We start from the raw sequence: 22990 nt of genomic DNA, 5'->3' as shown, positions 1-22990 counted from the left end.
TATTCCCAATAGAATGTTGCAGATTTCCTTTGGAAACTAGGTCCAAACTACATATAACTACTGGCGACCGCCAGTAGGTACTATATATATATATATATATATATATATATATATATATATATTACCTACTGGCGTTCGCCAGTAGGTATATATAGTTAGGATTTTTTCCCTATGGGATTTTTGAAAATTCTATGTCTAATAACTTTGGCGTTTGTGGACGGAATCGGCTGAAATTTTCAGGAAAATGGCACATTTTGTTTCTGAGCAGCCCCTGAAAATTCGGTGGGGTTTCGTCAAGGGGGGGCCGAGAAAAAAGGGGGGTCCCAAAACACGTTTTTCCCATTCATTTTTCCATAGGGCGGTTGGACTCACTTTTAGCTCGAACGGCTGAATGGATTTGCACGAAACTTGGCAAAATTGTAGGGACTGTTAGCCCGATGTGCCTTTGCTAGGTCTCAATATATGTGCTCCAGTAGTTTTTGAGAAATTAACGTTTAAATCAAGATATATATCTGTAACAGCGCTCCAGGCTGCGCTCCGGTTCGCTTACTTTTCGCGAAACGGAACTTTGAGCGCAGAAAGCTGATTGGCTCTCCGGTGTCTGTCAACATTCTAAACAGTCCGGAGCGGCCGCCATCTTATCTCTCGGTAGGATCGAGAGAGAAGAAGAGGTGAAAAACGAAGGGGGAATTTAATGAAAGGGGGCAAGGTATACCCCTCTTGACCCCCTAGGAATGTTGTTGGGGTTATTAAAGGGTCCCGTGGGGAAAATAAAAAAAAAAATGATTTTTCACGGTAGAAGCGCTTCACGGGCCGCGAACTGGGCCGCAAACTGGTAGCGAAACGGGAATTCGCCATTTTGTGCTTCGTTAATTAAATTACTAGGTATAAGGGGGTGCGGGAGACGTATCCTAATCCCCTGTGTTTCATGAGGGTGGCTGAGGAGGCTCATATATGTTGATACATCTCTTCCAGCGGCTGTGCGTGAGCTTTTTATTTTTTTTGCTGCGTGACAGTCCGGAGCGGCCGCCATCTTATCTCTCGGTAGGATCGAGAGAGAAGAAGAGGTGAAAAACGAAGGGGGAATTTAATGAAAGGGGGCAAGGTATACCCCTCTTGACCTCCTAGGAATGTTGTTGGGGTTATTAAAGGGTCCCGTGGGGAAAATAAAAAAAAAAAGATTTTTCACGGTAGAAGCGCTTCACGGGCCGCGAACTGGGCCGCAAACTGGTAGCGAAACGAGAATTCGCCATTTTGTGCTTCATTTTAATTAAATTACTAGGTATAAGGGGGTGCGGGAGACGTATCCTAATCCCCTATGTTTCATGAGGGTGGCTGAGGAGGCTCATATATGTTGATACATCTTTTCCAGCGGCTGTGCGTGAGCTTTTTTTTTTTTTTGCTGCGTGACGTCTGTTAACGTTCGATTCGATGGAAATCAGGAAGTGTTGACCGCCAATTTGTCACTGCGATAAAATATTTTGTTATAAATGAATCCTTATTGATAAACATTGTCTGCGCCATCTTGCCTTTTTTCCAATGCCACAATTTTGTCGTGCACGGCAGCCATTTTAGATGCCAGGCTGGTCCCAGGCTATCACCTACCCCTGCGGATGTAGTTTATGGCCCCAGCTAAAGAGAATCCAGACATGCCAACCCTCCCGATTCAGGCGTGAGACTACTGATTTCAGTGCTAGTCTCCCGCCTCCCGATTTCTGCAAGCAAAAACCCGGGGGCATATTACGATAACTTGTTTAGAGACAAAAATTTTCGCCGCACATCGGCGATTTTTATCGCAGATAAACCTTGCTATTATCGCAGAAAAGTCAGCGATATTCATGTATTATCGAGCAAATGCTCTTAGCCATGTTATCCACCTCCCATTGGATAACATGGCTAAGAACTGCTCAGGGCAGGTGTTAGCTTTTGGAGATATTCGCGTTTAGCGCGAATATCTCCAAAGGTTGGTAATAGGAGATAGCGATGTTAGGGACTGTTTCCAGTCGCTAACATCTTGGCACGCCCACTTTGCATGTCATTAGTGATAAGTATCACTGACATGCAAAGCGGGGCCCAAGATGGTCGCTATCTCCTTTTAGCTGTCACTAACTGGTGTTAGCGACAGCTTGGTAATAGGGAGATCATTTTATCTCCGCTTTCATGGCTTTTAAAGCCAAAAAAGCGGAGATAAACCCCCTTGATAATATGCCCCACGATTCCTCGGGGGTTTCAGCTGATAGGGCTTGGTATTGTGTTACGTGGTAATTTTTCCAGGAAACATCAGAGGGTCGATGCAGGTGTTCTAGAAGAGGTGATAAACCATTTAAGCCTCATGAACAAGCGCATGGTCTTTTAAAGATTTGTGAAGTACTCGGGGCGGCGGTGTGTGTGTGCCCTCTTTCAGGAGCGGGCAGGGGGGCACTGCCAGCAACTTGCCAGGTCAGGTAGTGTTCAACACGTGCATCGACCTTTCTCTGCCTGCTATTGCGCTCCATGCTTCGGAAAGGTAAGAAAAAGAACGTGCATTTGAGTTTGAAATGTCCGATCCTGTAGCAGTACACTTGCAAAGCCCACACATGACAATAACCCGATTCAAGGCCCCATTCACCCGTTTTTAAAAAAATTTATAACACTCCAACAAAGTAACATTATAAAACTTTATTAACTTTTAAATATAATGAACGGAACAAAAACTGTAAAAACATTTAAACATTTTTCACCCAAAAAAGCAACAATGGTCAGAAGCTGTCTTTTGTGCGAATAGTCCCAAGGCAGCACAACGTGCAGAGTTCTGGACGGCACCCAGATGATGTCGCCTGGGTGCCGCACTGGTTTTGGGATCCTACAATGCTGCTCCGAAAATTGGCGTGGGGCGTCCCGGGTGGTGCGGGGGGAGGCCTCGTCAGTAGCGGTCTGTTGTGCGAATAGTCCCAAGGCAGCAGAACGCGCTGAGATGTTGATGGCACCCAGGTGATGTCCAGTAAACTGCCGCACTGGTTTTGGTATCCTACAATGCTGCTCCGAAAATTGGCGTGGGGCGGCCCGGGGGGGGGGGCGTGGGGGAGGCGGCGTGAACGGGCCTCCCCAGGTGGCGGCCATCCAGCTGAGTTGCGCCCGCTCTTGCGGCTACAGCGTCTCGCTCACCATGTTGTTGAGTTGCTCCCACTCTTGCAGTGCAGCGATAGGCGGCTGCCACATGACTCTTAAAATGGCGGCCGGCTCTTCGGTTTTGGGCCTGGTCCACTGAAATGGCCCTGGGACACCTTGGAACTCGGACGCTTGCCTGCTAGGGCTTGGGCTCCATTCTCGAAAAGCGTCCCCTCAGCCGTGAAGATTCTACAAAAGTCTTGGGGGCCCTCGACTCCCGCAGGCTTCCGGTGGGGAGCGGCTGCCATGATTGCTCGCGGAATGACCACGACGGAGCCACGAGATGGTGGTGCTCTCAAGCTGACGCCAGCTTCAGTCTGAATCATCCAGAAACAAGGTGGGGCTTTCATCGTTTGGGAAAAAAAATGTTCTAAACCAATGAAAAGTGTTATTTTAGGTCATATGACCAAGCCTTCCATCTTTAGGAAACCAAAAGTAAAATGAACCAATGAAAAGTTTTATAAACAAGTCACATGACCTGTTATGCGGCATAGGGCTACAAAAAGCGTAGAAAATCCGTTGGCACGTGAGGCGGCGTCAGTAGCGGACCGATGTGCGAATAGGCCGAAGGCAGCACAACGCGTCGAGATCCGGATGGCACCGAGGTGGTGTCCAGCAAATTGCCGCACTGGTGTGGCCATCCTACAATGCTGCGCCGAAAGACGGCGTGTCCAGCTGAGTTGCGGTCACTCTTGCGGTACAGTGAATCGAACGCGCCGAGATCCGGATGGCACCGAGGTGGTGTCCAGCAAATTGCCGCACTGGTGTGGCCATCCTACAATGCTGCGCCGAAAGACGGCGTGTCCAGCTGAGTTGCGGTCACTCTTGCGGTACAGTGACTCGAACGCGCCGAGATCCGGATGGTACCGAGGTGGTGTCCAGCAAATTGCCGCACTGGTGTGGCCATCCTACAATGCTGCGCCGAAAGTCGGCGTGGGGTGCCCCGTTGGCTTATGAGGTGATGTCAGTAGTGGACCGATGTGTAAATAGGTCGGAACCAGCACAAGGCGCCAAGATCCGAATGGCAAGTTCTGGATGTTGAGTGCCATAGTTGAGAGTTCTGAGCAGTGCTTGTAAGACTATCTGAAGTTTATTATAAGAATCAGACTAAGTTGAAGACTGTCTGAAGCTTATTTGCACCTTTTGCAGCTTCACTATTGCCCAAGGTGGTGTCCAGCAAATTGCTGCACTGGTGTGACCATCCTACAATGCTGCGCCGAAAGACGGCGTGTTCAGCTGAGTTCCGGTCACTCTTGCGGTACAGTGACTCGAACGTGCCGAGATCCGGATGGCACCGAGGTGGTGTCCAGCAAGTTGCCGCTCTGGTATGGCCATCCTACAATGCTGCGCCGAAAGACGGCGTGACCAGCTGAGTTCCGGTCACTCTTGCGGTACAGTGATTCGAACGCGCCGAGATCCGGATGGCACCGAGGTCGTGTCCAGCAAGTTGCCGCACTGGTGTGGCCATCCTACAATGCTGCGCCGAAAGTCAGTGTGGGGTGCCCCGTTGGCTTATGAGGTGATGTCAGTAGTGGACCGATGTGTGAATAGGTCGGAACCAGCACAAGGCGCCCTGCACTGTTGAGCTTTTTTCAATGCCTGTTTTTTGTTGTTTCCCCTCCATCAAAAACAAAAAAAAAAATATAAAACTGTGCAAAAATACAAAGAAATGTTTAGAAAAGCAGTGCTTGTAAGACTGTCTGAAGCTCTTTTGCACCTGCTGCAGCTTCACTATTGCCCTGGTGTGGCCAAAGATCGCCCATGACATAGGCGGCCGGCTCCCGAGGTCCGGCGGAACTTTTTTCCTTTTCCTTTCTGCTTGTCCCACAATCCGTTTCACCTGAAGACACGACCAGGTTCCTGAATGTGTGCAGGGGGACGCTATTGATTGAATGAAAATGGCGACTTGACACAAAGCTGACTCAAGCGTTGCTGTTGATGCTATACAGACAAAAATTGGTTTTCAGTTTGTACATTCTTCAGGATTTTTTTTTCCATCCAAGGCTGATTGAGAGTTTGTAGAAAAATGGCTTCAGATTTTCCACATATTACTCTTCAACATTCTTCCTAAATGTAACAATGTGAGACTCACTAGGAGAACGGCTGTTTATCTTTCCTTTCAAAATGCTGCCAACAATATTTTCTGAATGGAAGACACCATCTTGTAGCATAAAGGGCCGAAAGGGGTTCTGGTCTGGCCGATTGTTGGTGGAGACATTTTGACTATATCTTGGACCTGCCCGGCCTCGCCCAAAATGGCGCCGGTATAAATGGGACTCGTAACTCCTTGCCCGCAAATGTATATCTAGAAAATTTTATTGTAAGTGGCCCTGTGTTATTTTAATTACAAAATGTACGTCCACCGATTCCGCAACTGTTAGACACCTTAGTTCTTGTAACCTAATGGCCCGCTCGTTACGTTCCTCTACAGTGTAAATGTCTCCTCATCATATACGATTTCAGTTTGCTCCGTGGCCGGCCCACGTGGTTATAGGCCCGTTTTGTATACTGACATTTTCACAATAAAGGTTTTTAAAACAAAACACTGTAGTAGTATTTAGATTGGTAAAGTTTTTACTTTTAGTCACTGTTTTCGAATCAGTAAAAGGCAAGTGAAATAAAGCAGTCCAATTACATGACGGATAAAAGGTATAATATGTAGGAACGCAGTAAAGATAAATGGTCAAGGGCAGTTGTGTTTTCCACTCCTGCAACATAAAGTGATCGATAAGAATCTGATAATCAGGCGTATCGGCGACTAAGACAGCAGGCCGAGTATCTTTTACTCAACGGCTCCGTCATGGAACGAAGAAACGCCCTTTTTCTCGAAAAAGGAATATATTTTACTTGCAGGACAGTTGTACATTTTCCGGGAAAGTACATTAGCCTGGAATATTATAACATATGTTTTAAAAAAAATAATGTTCGAAAACAATAAAAAGCGTAATTTTTAGGTCCTATGACCAAGCTTTTCATCATTAAAATAACAAAAGTAAAATGAACCAATGAAAAGTTTTATTAACAAGTCACATGACCTGTTATGCTTACGTTACGCGCTGCGCGCCGCGCCTCGGATCACTTCCGGGTGCGCTAACGCGGCGTGTCATATAACGCATTACGCGACAACGTAGGTCAAGAATATAGTCAAAATGTCTCCACCAACCAGCGTTCGGAACACAACCCCTTTCAGTAGTCCAAAAAGTTCTGTTAAATGACAACAGAGGGGACAGGCAACAAGAACCATCAGTCAAAGAGGGGAGGGCAAGTTCTTCTCTTCCGGGTCATGTTGGGGCGCTACCGGAACTGATCGAATTGGTAGTCTACAGTGTTTCTGGATGTTTCAGACTAAAGCTGGCGTCAGCATGAGAGCACTTCCATCTCGTAGCTCCGTCGTGGCCATTCCACGAGCAGACATGGCAGCCGCTCCCCACCAGAAGCCTGCGGGAGTCGGAGGCCCCCAAGACTTTTGTAGAATCTTCACGGCTGAGGGGACGCTTTCGAGAATGGGACCCAAGCCCTAGCAGACAAGCGTCCGAGTTCAAAGGTGTCCCAGGGCCATTTCAGTGGACCAGGCCCAAAACCGAAGAGCCGGCCGCCATTTTGAGAGTCCTGTGGCAGCCGCCTATCGCTGCACCGCAAGAGTGGGAGCAACTCAACTACATGATGAGCGAGACGCTGTAGTCGCAAGAGCGGGCGGTAAACAGCTGAATGGCGGAAGAGGCACAGTGTAGCAAAAGCGGGCGGAATGGCAACTGAAACGGTAAAGGGGCGCCCCACTACAGCTTGTCTTCAGGTCAAACGGATTGTGGGACAAGGTCCAGAATTGAAGAGTCATCAAAAGGCAAAAAGTTCCGCCGGACCCCGGGAGCCGGCCGCCTATGTCGGGGGCGATCTCAGGCTATACCAGTGCTATAAGACTTGGGGAGGGTGTCGGAGCCAAGCGTCTTCTCCGAGTCCGTGCCATCACACCGTCCCTCGGGGGCCTCCGTCAAGCGGTTTAGGGAGGTACCATATAACATTGTTTTCAAATGCAGTCAGGTCCACAAACGACCCTCACTTACTTTGAGAATAGTGAAGCTGCAGTAGGTGGAAATAAGCTTCAGACAGTCTTACAAGCACTGCTTTTGTAAATATTTTTTGTTTTTTTTGTATTTTTGCACAGTTTTATATATTTTTTTTGTTTTTGATGGAGGGGAAACAACAAAGCACAGGCATTGAAAAAGGCTCAAACTCAGAACTCTGAACTATGGCACCCAACATCCAGGAGCTTGCCATCCGGATCTTGGAGCCTTGTGCTGCTTTCGACCTATTCACACATCGGTCCACTACTGACATCATCTTATAAACCAACGTTATGTAAATAGTTTTTTAATAAAATGTTTTACCCTGTTTCTTTGCTGGTGTGTTGTCTATATTTTTAATATTTGCATAGGGTTTGTCGGTATTTTGTGCGGGATGGGTGATGGAGCCGAGCTGTCTTGCAGCCCTCATGGTGTGGAGCTCAGTTCATCTCACTATTTTCGTATTTCTCATGAAGGGTTGTTTATAATATTTCTATTTTAGCGAGGTCAAAAAAAGATCCAATTAGTGGCGTACTGATTTTGCTCGATTACTTTTATTTTTTTACACGATTTTTCCCGATCTGCAAAGACTAAACAGAGTATTGCGACTTTGTGCTTGTTTGTAAATAGAGAATGAACCAAAGAGAATCAATTGTAAAACAGTAAATGCTTGGATAATAATCAATCAAATGGAGAGACAAGCAGGCACGACGGATTACAACGGGGGCAAAGGCCTGCGTTAACTACCGTTCACTATCTGCAAAGAGAGAGTACTACTAAGAGAAAAGAGGGGAGGGGGGGGGCAGCGTTCAAAGCACATCAGCGTGCATAAATACGAAAATGTTTTTATCTATCACGTACTTGACATTTTAAAGCTTTTCATATTTGCTATTAAAAAACCAATGAAATTCACAGAAAAAACCATAGGTTATAGTGGATATATAGTTAGGAATTTGCATTTACAAAACCTTGAAAATTCAATGAAAAAACCATTGGTTTTAGGCCATATATAGTTAGGGATTTGCATTTACAAAACCTTATTTTACTCGCATAAAACCATTGAAATTCCATATATAGTTATAAGCGCTAACTATATATCGCGCACCCGCAATCCACTGCTGATGATGTCACATATTACATCATTCATGACATGGTTAGTGACATCACTGATGACATTACTGATGACATCTCAAATGACATCACTGATGACATCACTGAAAACATCTCATTTGACATGACTGATAACATCACTGATGATATCATTCATGTGATAATACAATGAACCTCTTCAGACTCTAATATAACCTTAGATACAATCAGTGTAAACAGACAGTCACAGACTGTCACTCATCCATGGAGTTACTCACACACCTAGTCAGTTATTCCAAAAATCAATCACACCTCCATTTTCTCAACTATACAGTTATACACACCTTACTTATTCAAACATATACTATCACATATTTACTTTACTCTCTTATACAATCTCAGATACATATTCACAATGATCCATACAGCCACTCACACATTTACTGGCTCTTATGCACAGTTATTTATAGATGTCAACTCTCACATGTACTGTGTTTTACATATGTACTTAATTTGACATGTAGCACTGAGATATCCATTCACTCACTAATACACTCATGCACAGTCAACCGCCCATACAGCTGTTTGCACATGCACTTTTGAATCTATACATATAGTGAATCAACTACTCACACATCTGTGTACAGAGTCACACACCTCCCAGCCACCCATACACACACACTCAGTTTCCCATACAAATACTTGGACAACCAATCAATAACCCATACAGTTACTCATATAGCTACTGATCAACATATGCAGCAGTTTGTAGAACAACAGATATAATGATGCACAAATTAAAACAGTTTAGTCACTAACCCATGCACTCAGTGAGACACATTTAATCACTCACTCAATCAGTCAGTCATGCACCTAGTAAATCCTTCATCCAGACACTTATATATCCACTCATTCTTCAATATGTAAAACATATTTTAACTTTACAGAAACATACAGTCACTGGATGTTGTCATCAGTGATGTCATCAGTGATGTCATTTGAGATGTCATCAGTGATGTCATCAGTGATGTCACTAACCATGTCATGAATGATGTAATATGTGACATCATCAGCAGTGGATTGCGGGTGCGCGATATATAGTTAGCGCTTATAACTATATATGGAATTTCAATGGTTTTATGCGAGTAAAGTAAGGTTTTGTAAATGCAAATCCCTAACTATATATGGCCTAAAACCAATGGTTTTTTCATTGAATTTTCAAGGTTTTGTAAATGCAAATTCCTAACTATATATCCACTATAACCTATGGTTTTTTTCTGTGAATATATATATATATATATATATATATATATATATATATATATATATATATATATATATATATATATAGTACCTACTGGCGGTCGCCAGTAGGTAGTTATAGTTAGGATTTTTTTCAATGTTAAATCTCAAAATTCTATTTGAAATAATTTTGGCGCCGGTTGACGAATCTGCATGAAAATTTCCTCAAAATGGCCTCTTCGAGCTCCGGTCCTTCCATGAAAGTTTGTGGGGGATGCGTCAAGCGGGGGCCGAGATAAAAGGGGGGTCCCAAAACGCGTTTTCCCCATGTTAATTTCCATAGGGCGGTCGACCTCACTTTTAGACCGAACGGCTGAATGGATTTCCACCAATCTTGACAAAATTGTAGGGACTGGTAGCCCGATGTGCCTTTGCTATGTCTCAAGATATGTGCTCCAGTGGATTTTGAGTAATTTAGGTTAAAAAAAATATATACATCTATGGCAGCGCCCCGGTACGCGCTCCGGGCGCGCTACGCGACTTGCGCACGGAAAGCTGATTGGCTCTCGGGTGTCTGTAAACATTCCAAATGGTCCAGAGCGGCCGCCATCTTGTGTCTCGGTATGATCGAGACACAAGAGGTGGCCCAAACAAAGGGGGAAAAGACCATAAGGGGGGCAGAGTAGACCCCCCCTGACCCCCTAGGTTTCATGTGGGGGCTATAAAAGGGCCCCGCGGGGCAAAAAAAAAAAAAAAAAAAATCGATTTGCGAGGGGGGAGCGTCCGGTACGCGCACCGGGGAGCGCACCAGGGAGCGCACCGGGGAGAAAAGAGAATGGCAGAGTTTAAACATTTAAGTCATTTTATATAAATGGGAGGTAGTTCTGAAAAGAACTGGTTTTTTTTCTATTTGTTGTTTTATATTTTTTTGGGGGGGGTTTTAAACATTTTTTTCTTTTTTTGGTTTTTCAGAACATTTTTTGTTTTTTTTTGTATTTTTTAAGGGGAGAACAAAAAACAGGCATTTCAAAAGGGCTCAACAGGAGAAAAAAAAAGTGCAACAAATTAATATTTCCTTTGGCACTTGTGGTTATCCCAAGCACGATTAATAAGTGTGATGCATTGCTCACCATAGCAAATTGTTTGACCACAAAATTTACAAACCATTTTAAAATTTGAAAAGTTGGTTTGTATGATGGAGCATGTCTCCCTAACTTCCGGTCCTGATGGGGTGGAAACAGTAGTTTGGGAGGTGCTGGCAGAAGATTGGACAGGGTTTTTGGCCAGTTCCCTGACCTCTGCCCTAGAATAGTTATTGGGATGCTTTCTAAGCATATGCCTAATCATTGTGTGGTTGCCGAAGGAGTATTTCTTGTTGGGATTCCCCCTTGACAGCTCCTGATGACAGATTAAGCAGGTTGCTTTAGGTGCATTTACTTTTTTTTTATCACTCGGGATAGAAAAAAATTGCCATATGATGTGCTCTTTTGGCTTGTAGGTTATGTTGTCCTCTCGGACGAATCTACTCTCCTCTTCGTCATCATCCTCCTCCTGTTCTTGATCTCCACCACTGTGAAGTTGTGGAGGTCCTTGTGGTGGTGGTGGTGGTGGTGGTGGTCCAGAAGATCCAGCAGCTGCAGCTAATGTAGCCATTTTCGACAGATATTAGTACAGGTCTTCCTCTCTCAAAGCAAAAAGGTAGAATAGGGAAAAAAGGTGGGGGCTTTCATCAGTTGGAAAAAAAAATATCCTGAACCAATGAAAAGTGTTAATTTTAGGTCACATGACCAGGGGTTTCATCATTATGAAACCAAAACTGTTATGAACCAATGAAAAGTGTTATTTTCAGGTCAAATGACCCGACGCGCTTACGCTACGCGCCCCGGAAAGCGTCCCGGGCCACGCCCCGATTCACGTCACGTAAGCGCGTCGGAAGTGTGGCTCAATGGTTAGAGGAGGCATACCCGGAAGCTGAGGTCAGACCCGGGACCAGGGTTCAATTCCCGACACGGCAGGGTCTGAGCCCAAGTGTCCACGGACTCGATAATTCTCACTTCGGTGCCTACTCGAATCACGGGTTCACGCTCTGCAACTCTGGGCAATAGCTTGCTTAATCTCCACTACGGCCCCCGCGGCGGGATGCTTGGCTTTCACCTTGGGGATGCCCAGTACGGGTTATCTCAGAGGGAAAGGCCAGGACGGGTTCCCAATGCAAGCGCCGGGACACCCCGTTGGGGTAGCCGTGCGCTATATAAGATACACAAAAAAAAAAAAAAAGATAACGTTGCGCGATCTTATTCGCTCGAGTGCTCCCGGGTGCGCTTACGCCGTGCGTATCACGCGGGCGCGGCTACGCGATACGTCACGATCATGTTTTCGTTCGCGAAAATGGCGGTTACGGGACGCTCCCCAGGGCGCGCCCCGGGGCGCTTCATAATAGTACGCTTTCCGTTGCGCTCCCCGGGGCGCGCACCGGGAGTGCTCCGATGCAAAAAAAAATGCAAAAAAAAATTTGCAAAATTGAAGGGACTGGTAGCCCGATGTGCCTTTGCTATGTCTCAAGATATATGCTCAAGTGGTTTTTAAGAAAATTAACTTAAAAAAATATATATATTGGGCCTCATTGGGCTATATATATGTTAGAGCCCAAATGTAGCCCAAATGTAGCCCAATGTAGCCCAATGTAGACCAATGTACTTATAAAGTGAGACTTATAGTTAGGAATTAGCATTTAAAAAATCTATTAAATTCACTGTAAAAACCAAAGGTTTCACACCAGTTATAGTTAGGAATTAGCATATTAAAAACCTATGAAATTCACTGAAAAAACCATAGGTTTCACACCAGTTATAGTTAGGAATTAGCATTTAAAAAACCTATTAAATTCACTGAAAAAACATAGGTTTCACACCAGTTATAGTTACCTGGAAATTTTACTGACATAAAACCATTGAAATTCCCACGTTATAGTTAGTTGGACTCACTATAACTTGCGCGTGCAATGCACTGCTGATGACGTCACATATTACATCCTTCATGACATGCTCAGTGACATCACTCATGACATCACTGATGATACCATCCTTGTGACAGAGTGACAGGCCTCCTTTCACTGTAATGTAACCCTTGAAACACATATTCAAAAATACAAACTAAAATTTTCAAAACAATGCAGATACCCATACCAGTTACAACAACCAAATCTATAATTCCAGCATCTGTATACACATCCACTCATTCACCAACAGTTCTATATAGTCACTCATAAATATACTCACTCATCATATGTAGTGATACACCTATACATCCTGTTACACACCGACAGTCATCCAAAAGTTACTTACACATACTAACACATGCAAATATACTATTGAACCTCCATTTATTTGCATATACAACTATACACACACTACCACCTCACTTCTAAGGAAACTTACACATACTTACTCTCTTAAACAATCACTTATAGAAACACATACATATTTAAACAGGAACTCTTACAATCTCTCACTCTCACATATACTCTCTTATATACATCAATACTCACATATACTGGATTAAAACATATGTAGTTACTCATAAAGACACTAGTGAGGCAGGCTTTCACTCACTAACACACACATATACACACTCATCCACCCATACAGTCCTGCACATATGCTGTCTTCAAAACACATACAAACAGTGAGTCAGTCATTGATGCATCTATGTGCTAAGTAATACCCCCACCAAACCATACAGACAGTCCTACTGATACTAAAAACACATCTAATAACCCATATACACACACATGTAGCTACTCACCAACCCATGCAGACTAATCTAGGCGTAACATCTGGCGGTAATCCTCAGAGTCGCACGGAAACGCACTCTGGATCTACTACAGACTCCACCTCCAGCATTGCCAAGCTGGATTGTATCTCTTCTCCAACATTTGAGGAATTCTGTTCCCTAGCCAACAGTGTGTCGTCGGGATCACCTCTAGACCCATTACCGCATAAACATTGGAAGCTCTTCCGGGATGAACTCTTCTCTCCATTGTTTGCCATCTGCGATCAGTCCTTGGTCTCAGCATGGGTACCAGATTGCTGGAAACTTGCCGTGGTTTCCCCTTTACTTAAAAAGCCCACCTTGGACCCGGTAAATCCTGCAAACTATCGACCCATCTCCCTGCTCCCTTTTCCAATAAAGATTCTGGAAAAGTGGGTCACAAAACATCTGTCTAAACACCTGGAGACTGGGTCCTGTTTGGATGAGGTCCAATTTGGGTTTAGACCGGCCCATGGGACGGAATCAGCGCTGGTGACTGTACTTGATGACCTTAGGACGCGAGCCGACCAAGGAAGAGCAGCCTTTTTAGTGCTGCTCGATATGTCGGCCGCGTTCAACACTGTCAGTCACGCAATTCTGATTAACAGGCTAGAGGAAGTAGGGGTAACTGGCCTTGCCCGACAGTGGTTAACATCTTACCTTGGAAATCGTCACCAGGTAGTGGCATTGCCACCGTTTAAATCTAACATCAGAAGAGTGGCGCAAGGTGTCCCACAAGGGTCGGCCATCAGCCCTATCCTCTTCAACCTGTACTTGCGGCCCCTAGTTGCGCTGATTAGATCCTTTGGCATAGCGGTGACGAACTACGCAGACGACACTCAACTTGTCTTCTCACTCGAGGGCAAGGAAGCAGTGACACTTGACATCTTCCACCGCTGCATGCTCGCAACTGCGGACTGGCTGAATCAGAATTCGCTGCAGTTTAACAGCACTAAGACAGAAGTCTTACACTGCACCACTGACCGCGTCCCTAGACCTCTTCCGCCGGATTTCTGGCCTCCTTCCTTCCAAAGCACGACTGCGTCTACCACCTCGGTCTGCAACCTGGGAGTGATGTTTGGGTCCAATCTCCAACTGGACGCAGCTGTCAATAAAACAGTGAGTACTTGCATGGGACTGTTGCGTATGTTGAGAAAGGTCCTCCCGATGCTTCCCATGGACAGTAGGCCTGAGGTGGTGAGGAGCATCATCGTAAGCCGCCTGGACTACTGCAATGCCCTACTCCTTGGAGCACCAGCCACTCTGGTAGGAAAACTACAACGGGTGCAAAATCTTGCAGCCAAACTAGCGCTTGCTCGCCGCCGTTACGACTCCTCTTCCCAGGCATTAAGAGACCTTCATTGGTTACCGATCCTTCAACGGATCGATTTTAAATCTTTATGTATTGTATTCAGGGCCCTCCACGGACAAGGCCCAATACCACTCCAGAACATGTTTCATTGGTATACTCCGTCTAGATCCCTTCGCTCGGCTTCCGCTTACCTTGCTGTGGTGCCTAAAGTTTTGAGATCACGGCTGGGCGGCCGATCTTTTAGCTTTACGGCAGCCAGATTATGGAACACTCTTCCGCTAGGATTGAGAAGTACCAACGACCTTGTCTCTTTCAAGAAAAACCTAAAGACACATCTTTTTCCTAGAACTGCTTCTTCTTAGTTCCTAAATCAGTAGGGTGCGCAGCAGGATCTTTTCAGTCAAAGCGCCAGGATACCCGTTGGGTGACAGACACGCGCTATAAAAGATTACCAATACATACATACATACATACATTATACACAAAGTGAAACACTGATACATATATTAAAGTATTCAAACATGACTCGCTAATATATGTATTCACTAAGATACACTTAATTAGCCAGTTAACCAATCCATTTTTTTTTAAAACATCCTTTTAGACACTTATTTAAACATTTATTCTTCCATCGACCTTTACATATACATATATAAAACATATTTATTTTTCAGAAAGACACACATTCACTGGATGCTGTCATCAGTGATGTCATGAGTGATGTCACTGACCATGTCATGAGTGATGTAATATGTGACGTCATCAGCAGTTCATTGCACGCGCAAGTTATAGTGAGTCCAACTAACTATAACGTGGGAATTTCAATGGTTTTATGTCAGTAAAATTTCCAGGTAACTATAACTGGTGTGAAACCTATGGGTTTTTCAGTGAATATATATATATATAAGGGGGGATAAGGAAGGGGCATTTTCCATTGACTTTGTACTCACGCATAGTGGCAGGTCGGATTTTCATAAAATTCGGTAGGATTATAGATTATGGTGTGCAGATGGTCCTTTTAGGTATTACAGGAAAGTAGGTAAAGTATATTTAATGTTATAAGGCATTTCAACTTATGATATCTGTGACCGCTGTAGTTTCATGATATTTCATGAAATTTTAAAAATATATAGAAAAATATCAATTTAAATACATTTCCCTACCTATTAAAACTTCAATAAAGTATAAATCGATAGGAAACTAGAAGAAAACCTACTACTTAGCTATATTTAAGGATCTAATCCAGAACGCAGTTAATGTGTACTAAAACAAATATGGCTGCCTTTTAATTTTGTAAAGGCAGCCATTTGCCATTTATAAACTGTCTTGTCATTAGCATGTACTGTGATATACTGCAAAGTTACAGCAGTATACCATGGCACAGTATATGACAAAGGGACAGATTTGTCATTGTATTGCATTACTCTTGCATCACACATGGTGTCGCCGGAGCAATGCAAAACTTAAGTCAGATTTACTAATCAACGCCAGGCCACCCCTTATAACTCTGCGCTGCTTGATCAATCTTAAGAAACTTGAGGTAGCGCAAGTTGATGCCTTGTGTTAATCTGTCCACCATATTCGTCACCACATGAGACACCACTACACTCAACTGTACGACACTCCACTGTACGACACATCTCTCCACTTCAATGTCCGACATGACACTCAACTCTATGACAAGTCACTCCACTCTCGGGCATGCCATTACACTCAACTCTACGCCAGTCCACTCCCCTCTAAGCAACTACACTGTATTCCATTCCACTCTACACTATGCCACACTATGCCACTGTATGCCACTCTACTGTATTCTACTCCATTCTATGTCATTTTAATATATACCACCCCACACCGCTTTACTCTGCACTATTGTATTGTATGCCACTCCGCTCTATGCCGCTCCACTCTACACTGTCCCACTGTATGCCACTCCACTCTACCCCACTCCACTGTATGCCACTCCACTGTATGCTATTCTGGTGTATGCCACTGCACTCTATACTGCTCCACTATATGCTATTCTACTGTACGCCACTCCACTGCATGCCGCTCCACTACACACTATTTCTCTATATGCCACTCCACTCACACTTCTCCACTCAACACCAATTCGTTCTACTCCACTAGGCGATACTTTTTGCCACCCTAAGCTGCTCTACTCTACACCGCTCCACTCCACGACACACTTCTCCACTCTATGCAATCCACTCTACAAAACTCTCCTACACTCTATGCCACTCTGCGAGGCTCTGCTCCACTCTATATCCATACATGCCACTGTACAGCTGTGCACTCAGCTATATACCTGTACACTCCACTCTATCTCGGTACACTCCATTGTACAACACTCTATTCCATTCTGCATTCTACAAGACTTTTGAACACTTTCCCACACAGCACTCCACTGTACTCTACGAAACTCCACTCCAGCTTATGACACTATGTTCAACTCTGTGCTCAGCCACTCCACTCTATTAAACTTCATGGCAATGTTTTCTACGAGACGCCAGTCCACTCTATGGCGCTTTACTCCACTATATGCTGTGCCACCCCACTCAATAACACCCCACTCTACATCACTACACTTTAGAACACTCATCTACACTGGACTGTATGACTCTCCACTCAACGACACTAGACTCTACGTTTTGAAAGACTTTTTGATTTTTTTTAAAACCATTAAAATTCAATGGAAACATTTTAATTAAAACGTAGTTATAGCTAAGTAAACTTTATTGTTTCTTTCTGTATCAACCAAACTTAAACTACACAAATATTAGAAATTCTTAAGTTATAGTCATACCTTAAATGTATAATATATGCACCACCTTTAAATACTATAACTTTATTTCTTCTTTCTATACAAACCACACTTAAACTACATAAACATTAAATATTTTTAAGTTGCAAGTATACATTAAATATAGAATGTATGCACCACCTACCCATTATAATAACTAGTGTACCTCCAAACACAGTGTTTTTAGCTTGTTAACGAGACAACAATAACTAATCACTGTGAGCGGTGCACTCAGCACATGCCCCTTTGGAGGCTTGATGAAATAAAAGGTCATGAAATGTTAATGAAGCACATTGAGTGTTTTTTACTGCAACCCATGAGGAAGGGGATGTTTCCCTGAAACGCGTCGGGCAGAGTGAATTCAGAGGAGCGGAAAGGCATGCTCAAACTGGAAGCCTGGAGGGCGGAGAACTGACGTGTGCCTCTTAAATGCTTCGGGCAATTTGTTGAACTATTTTCCTGCACGGCAGCTCGGCCGTGAAGAGTGCACCATTGTGGGCTGACACTGGAATGTAATTGTCAGCACAACAAGGCTCGGAGATCTAAACTCTTTGGGACTCCCTGAGCCCAGGACTCCACATTTAAAAATAACTGAAAAAACCATAGGTTTCAGGCCTGATATAGTTAGGAATTAGCATTTAAAAAACCTTAGAAATTCACTGAAAAAAACATAGGTTTTAGGTGTGTTACAGTTAGCTGGGCATTTCACTCGTAGAAAACCATTGAAATTCCTCTGATTTAGTTAGTTGTACTCACTATATCTCGCGCGCCCGCAATTCACTGCTGATGATGTCACATATTACATCATTCATGACATGGTCAGTGACATAACTGATGACATCTCAAATGACATCACTGATGACATCACTGATAAAATCATCCAGTGAATGTGGTTTGGTTCGTTATTTAAATATGTATTATATATATATATAGGAATTTTCATTGAGGAATGAGTGGATATATAAATATAAATATCTGGAGGGAGGATTTAGTAGCAGCGTGATTGACTGTTTACTTGACTAATTTAAAGTGTCTCTCTAAATATATTGAATAGTGACTAAACTGTGTGAGCATCTGTGTCACTTTGTCAGTTGTTGTGTAACCTTCTTCTCCAGTTGGTTACTTGCTATTTGAAAGTCTATAATAGTTATTAATTAGTTAACTGAGTATTTGTATGGGAGAGTGAATGTGTGTGTGGGTCGGTGGGGGGTGTGTGACTGTAGAAAGGTAGGGCCGTTTTCGACCGAGAACCTTAAGTATTGCCCGGCGTTAGCCGCCTCTCCTACCACTCGAAATTGTCAAACAAAGAGGCAGGCGCTGGAGACTGGAAGGCGGGAAACAGGAGTTTATTCCGACGGAGCAGAACACGTCAAAACAGATAACAGGGTATCTTCTCGAGGTGCTCTACCAGCATCTCTGAGGCCTGGCCTCTTATACACAGGTTTATGGTCTTTATTACAGTTTATTACATGTGGCACATTCCTGCAAATACTTTTAAGTACGGAAAGACATCCTCGGAATCCCCGCTTCAAGCCCGTTCCCACACACATTTACAGTAGAAGTCCCCACCCCGATCTCAGTAGGTGATGACTGTCGCGCTGCTGGACATTCCGCCGGTTCCCGGAATGTATGCGGTTGATCGGATCTCATGGGGTGGGGGCTTTGATCAGTTGTAGATCCTTTGAAGAGGGAAGCTTCCTACTGTATGTGGGCAATAAACTGCATCCGTAGGGCCAGGTGGTGGCCTGGGAACGAGCAGGACAATCGGGCACAGAGGAAAGGGGGGGGTTCATCAAAGGATGTATGATCATGAAAGGGATGGAGGGAGGTGTTGGCTGGGTACGGGATGTGGCTCCGAGGCAGGGTTGCGCTGAAAGGGAGGATTATGGCCCAAGCATGTGAGAGCGGGGGCTGTCAGCGTGCGGGGGGATGCTTCCAAGGTTAAAGGGAGAGAGAGAAAAACGCGCTGGCTATCGGCAGTGAGCAGAGAGGCCATGACATTCAAAATGGCTGCTACTTACGCGCACATATGAGCCTGAAAAGGGACAAGATGGCGCCGATAATGTTGATGTCGCAAACTAGATTTTAACATGACTAGTTGATTCAGAAGGTATATCAAGTTATAACTACATGTTATAACAGTTGTTTGGGTGAGTGAATATCTTAATGGGTGTGGTGATAATCAAATATCTCTCTGAATGGTACATGTCCAGCAAACTAGAAAAAGAAAAGACAGTGTATGTGTCAGTTGTTGTTTATAAATAAGTATACATAAGACTCAGTGATTGTATGAGTGACTATATGGATAACTGTATACTTGTAATAATGTTTTTATAACGCACTAAGTATGAGTTACTATCTATATGAATAGATGAAGTGGTGTTTGTATAAGTGTGTAGCTAAGTAAATGTAAGTATGATCCATTGTTTGCATAAGAGAATAGGATGACTTCATAAGTGAATAGGATGTGTGCTGGTGTGTAATGTCGATAAGTATATTTGATAGTGTTCTATTGATCATTGACTGCATGTATGATTGAATCTATAGGTAAGTGATTAGATGTGTGTATAGATCTAGGAAGCACTGAGTGGGGTTTTAGAAACTTGTATTGGTTTGTCAAAGGATTCAAATATGGTACTCTGTATTTTACAGTGAGTGATGAAAGGTTATACTAGTGTATGATGAGGTGAATCTGATAGTCATGTGGATGATGTCATCAGTGATGTCATCAGTGATGTCATTTGAGATTTCATCAGTGATGTCACTGACCATGTAATGAATGATGTAATATGTGACATCATCAGCTGTGGATTGCGGGCGCGCGAGATACAGTGAGTACAACTAACTATATAGGAGGAATTTCAGTGGTTTTGTACGAGTGAAATGTCCAGCTAACTTTAACCCCCCCACTAAAACCTATGTTTTTTTCAGTGAATTTTTAAGGGTTTTTAAATGCTAATTCCTAACTATATCAGGCCTGAAACCTATGTTTTTTTCATTGAATTTCAAAGGTTTTTTAAATGCTAATTCCTAACTATATCTGGCCTGAAACCTATGGTTTTTTTCAGTGAATTTCGAAGGTTTTGTAAATGACAATTTTATATGCATTAATTGTTATATTTATTTTTGATACTGATTTACTACATTTTTTAAACTATTTATTTTTAGATATTTAATTTTTTTTAAACATTATAATTACATTATACATTACATTACAAAATATAGTTTCTCAGAATGAATTACTTTAGTTTAAATACTTTGCATATAGGCAAAAGACTTTTAAGTAAAGTAGTTACAGTTGTTGCAATGGGCAACACAATTTCATACAAAATGCAACATTGAGTGAATTCCTAGTTAAATGCAATTAGTTACTTTATGGATTACTTTTCTAACCACAGGACTGGATCCTAGATTCAGTCCTTGGACATCTCCTATAAACGGTTGACTAAAAGCGTTTTAGTTACAGTAGTGATTTTTAAGGAATATTATTGTATTTCAAAAGTTGACAGAAATTTTTTAACATAGAATCACCAATGTTATCCTATGGCAGGAAGTTCCTTTAGCAGGTAAGTAGTGCTATTGTCACTTTTTCTTACTCAGAGTGGATCCTGGATCCAGTACTGCTGCATCTCCTGTAAACAGTTGAAAGAATGCGTTTAAGTCATACAGGCAATTTTTTAGGATATTTTTAGTTTGTGAAAATAGACACATTTCGAAACTTTTCTGGTGAAAACCAGACAATGGATTCCTAAGGAAGGAAATACAAGTTACTGGTAAGTATGGTTAGAATTACTTTTCAGGGTCAGTGCTGGGCTAAAAGATGCAGCACTGGCTTCTCTCCTGATAACAGGTTAGTAAATCGGAATTTGTTGTTCGGTTGATTTTAGAGGAATAATTGTACGTTTCAAAAACGGACACTTAGAAACTTTTCTGGTGAAAACCACACAATGGATTCCTATGGAAGGAAATACAAGTTACTGGTAAGTACTCTCAGAATTACTTTTCAGGGTCAGTGCTGGGCTAAAAGATGCAGCACTGGGTTCTCTCCTGATAACAGGTGAGTAAATCGGAATTCGTAGTTCGGCTGATTTTAGAGGAATATTTGTACGTTTCAAAAATCGACACTTCGAAACTTTTCTGGTGAAAACCACACAGTGGATTCCTATGGAAGGAAATGCAAGTTACTGGTAAGTACGCTTAGAATTATTTTTCAGGGTCAGTGCTGGACTAAAAGATGCAGCACTGGGTTCTCTCCTGATAACAGGTAAGTAAATCGGAATTCATAGTTCGGCTGATTTTAGAGGAATAGTTGTACAATGGTGAAGGAAGGGGGTGAGGCCTGAGGTGACATGTGTGCAAACACGCCCTGTGGCGCGTTTTAGGTTGGGGAATTAATTCCTCTTCAATCATGCGGTCCCCTGGAGGCCCAACAGGTACCTCCAGTATGCGCCAGGGAGCTGTGTTGCAGAGAGGTGCTCAGAGGCCACGCCCCTTTTTACAACACCCTGCAACACAGCTCCGTGGCACTTACTAGAGGTACCTGGTGGGCTAGTTGGCCCCTAGGAGATCTCTGGATTGAAGAGGAATTAATTCTCCAACTTAAAACGCACCACAGGGCGTGTTTGCACACATATCCCCTCAGGCCCCGCCCCCTACCTTCAACACTGTGCAAACGTGCCCCGTGGCATGTTTTAAGTTGGGGGATTAAGTCCCCTTGAATCCTAAGGTCCCCTGGCCGCCAACAAGCCCACCAGGTAGCTCAAGTATGCGCCAGTGAGCAGCGTTGCATAGAGGTGTCCAGAGGCCACGCCCCTTTTTACAACACTCTGCAACGCAGCTCCGTGGTGCTTACTGGAGGTACCTGCTGGGCTTGTTGGCCCCCAGAGTACCTCTGGATTGAAGAGGAATTAATTCCCGTACTTAAAACGTGCCACAGGGCATGTTTACACACATATCACCTCAGGCCCCGCCCCCTACCTTCACCACTGTGCAAAGGCACCCCGTGATGCGTTTTACGTTGGGGGATTTAGTCCCCTTGAATCCTGAGGTCCCCTGGCAGCCAACTAGCCCACCAGGTACCTCCAGAAAGCACCACAGAGCTGCATTGCAGAGAGATGTAAAAAAGGGCGTGGCCTCAGAACACCTCTCTGCAACGCAGCTCCCTGACGCATACTGGAGGTTCCTGGTGGGCTAGTTGGCCCCAGGGACCCCTTGTATTCAAGGGGAATTCGTTCCCCCTCTGCAAACACGCCAGGGGGCGCGTTTGCAGAGTGGTGCAAGGAGCGGGCGTGACCTCCGGCCCGTTCCCGTTTCAAAAAAAATAATTTTTAAAGAAGGGGGGGCTGTGTAGCCCCCCTTCTTTTTCTAAGTTATTGGCCCAGGGCACCCCATCCCCCAGGGCCTGCCCCCAATTTTTAATAAAAAAATAAATCGGGAAGGGGACAGTGTGGCCCCCCTCCCGAGGCCATAATTTGCCCCGGGGACCCCATTGCCCGGGGCATGGCCCTTTCTTTTTTAAATTCTTAT

Source organism: Lissotriton vulgaris, chromosome 4_1 (genome assembly GCF_964263255.1).
Source record: "Lissotriton vulgaris chromosome 4_1, aLisVul1.2, whole genome shotgun sequence".
NCBI classification, from domain to species: domain Eukaryota; kingdom Metazoa; phylum Chordata; class Amphibia; order Caudata; family Salamandridae; genus Lissotriton; species Lissotriton vulgaris.
Note: the sequence above shows the minus strand (reverse complement) of the source record.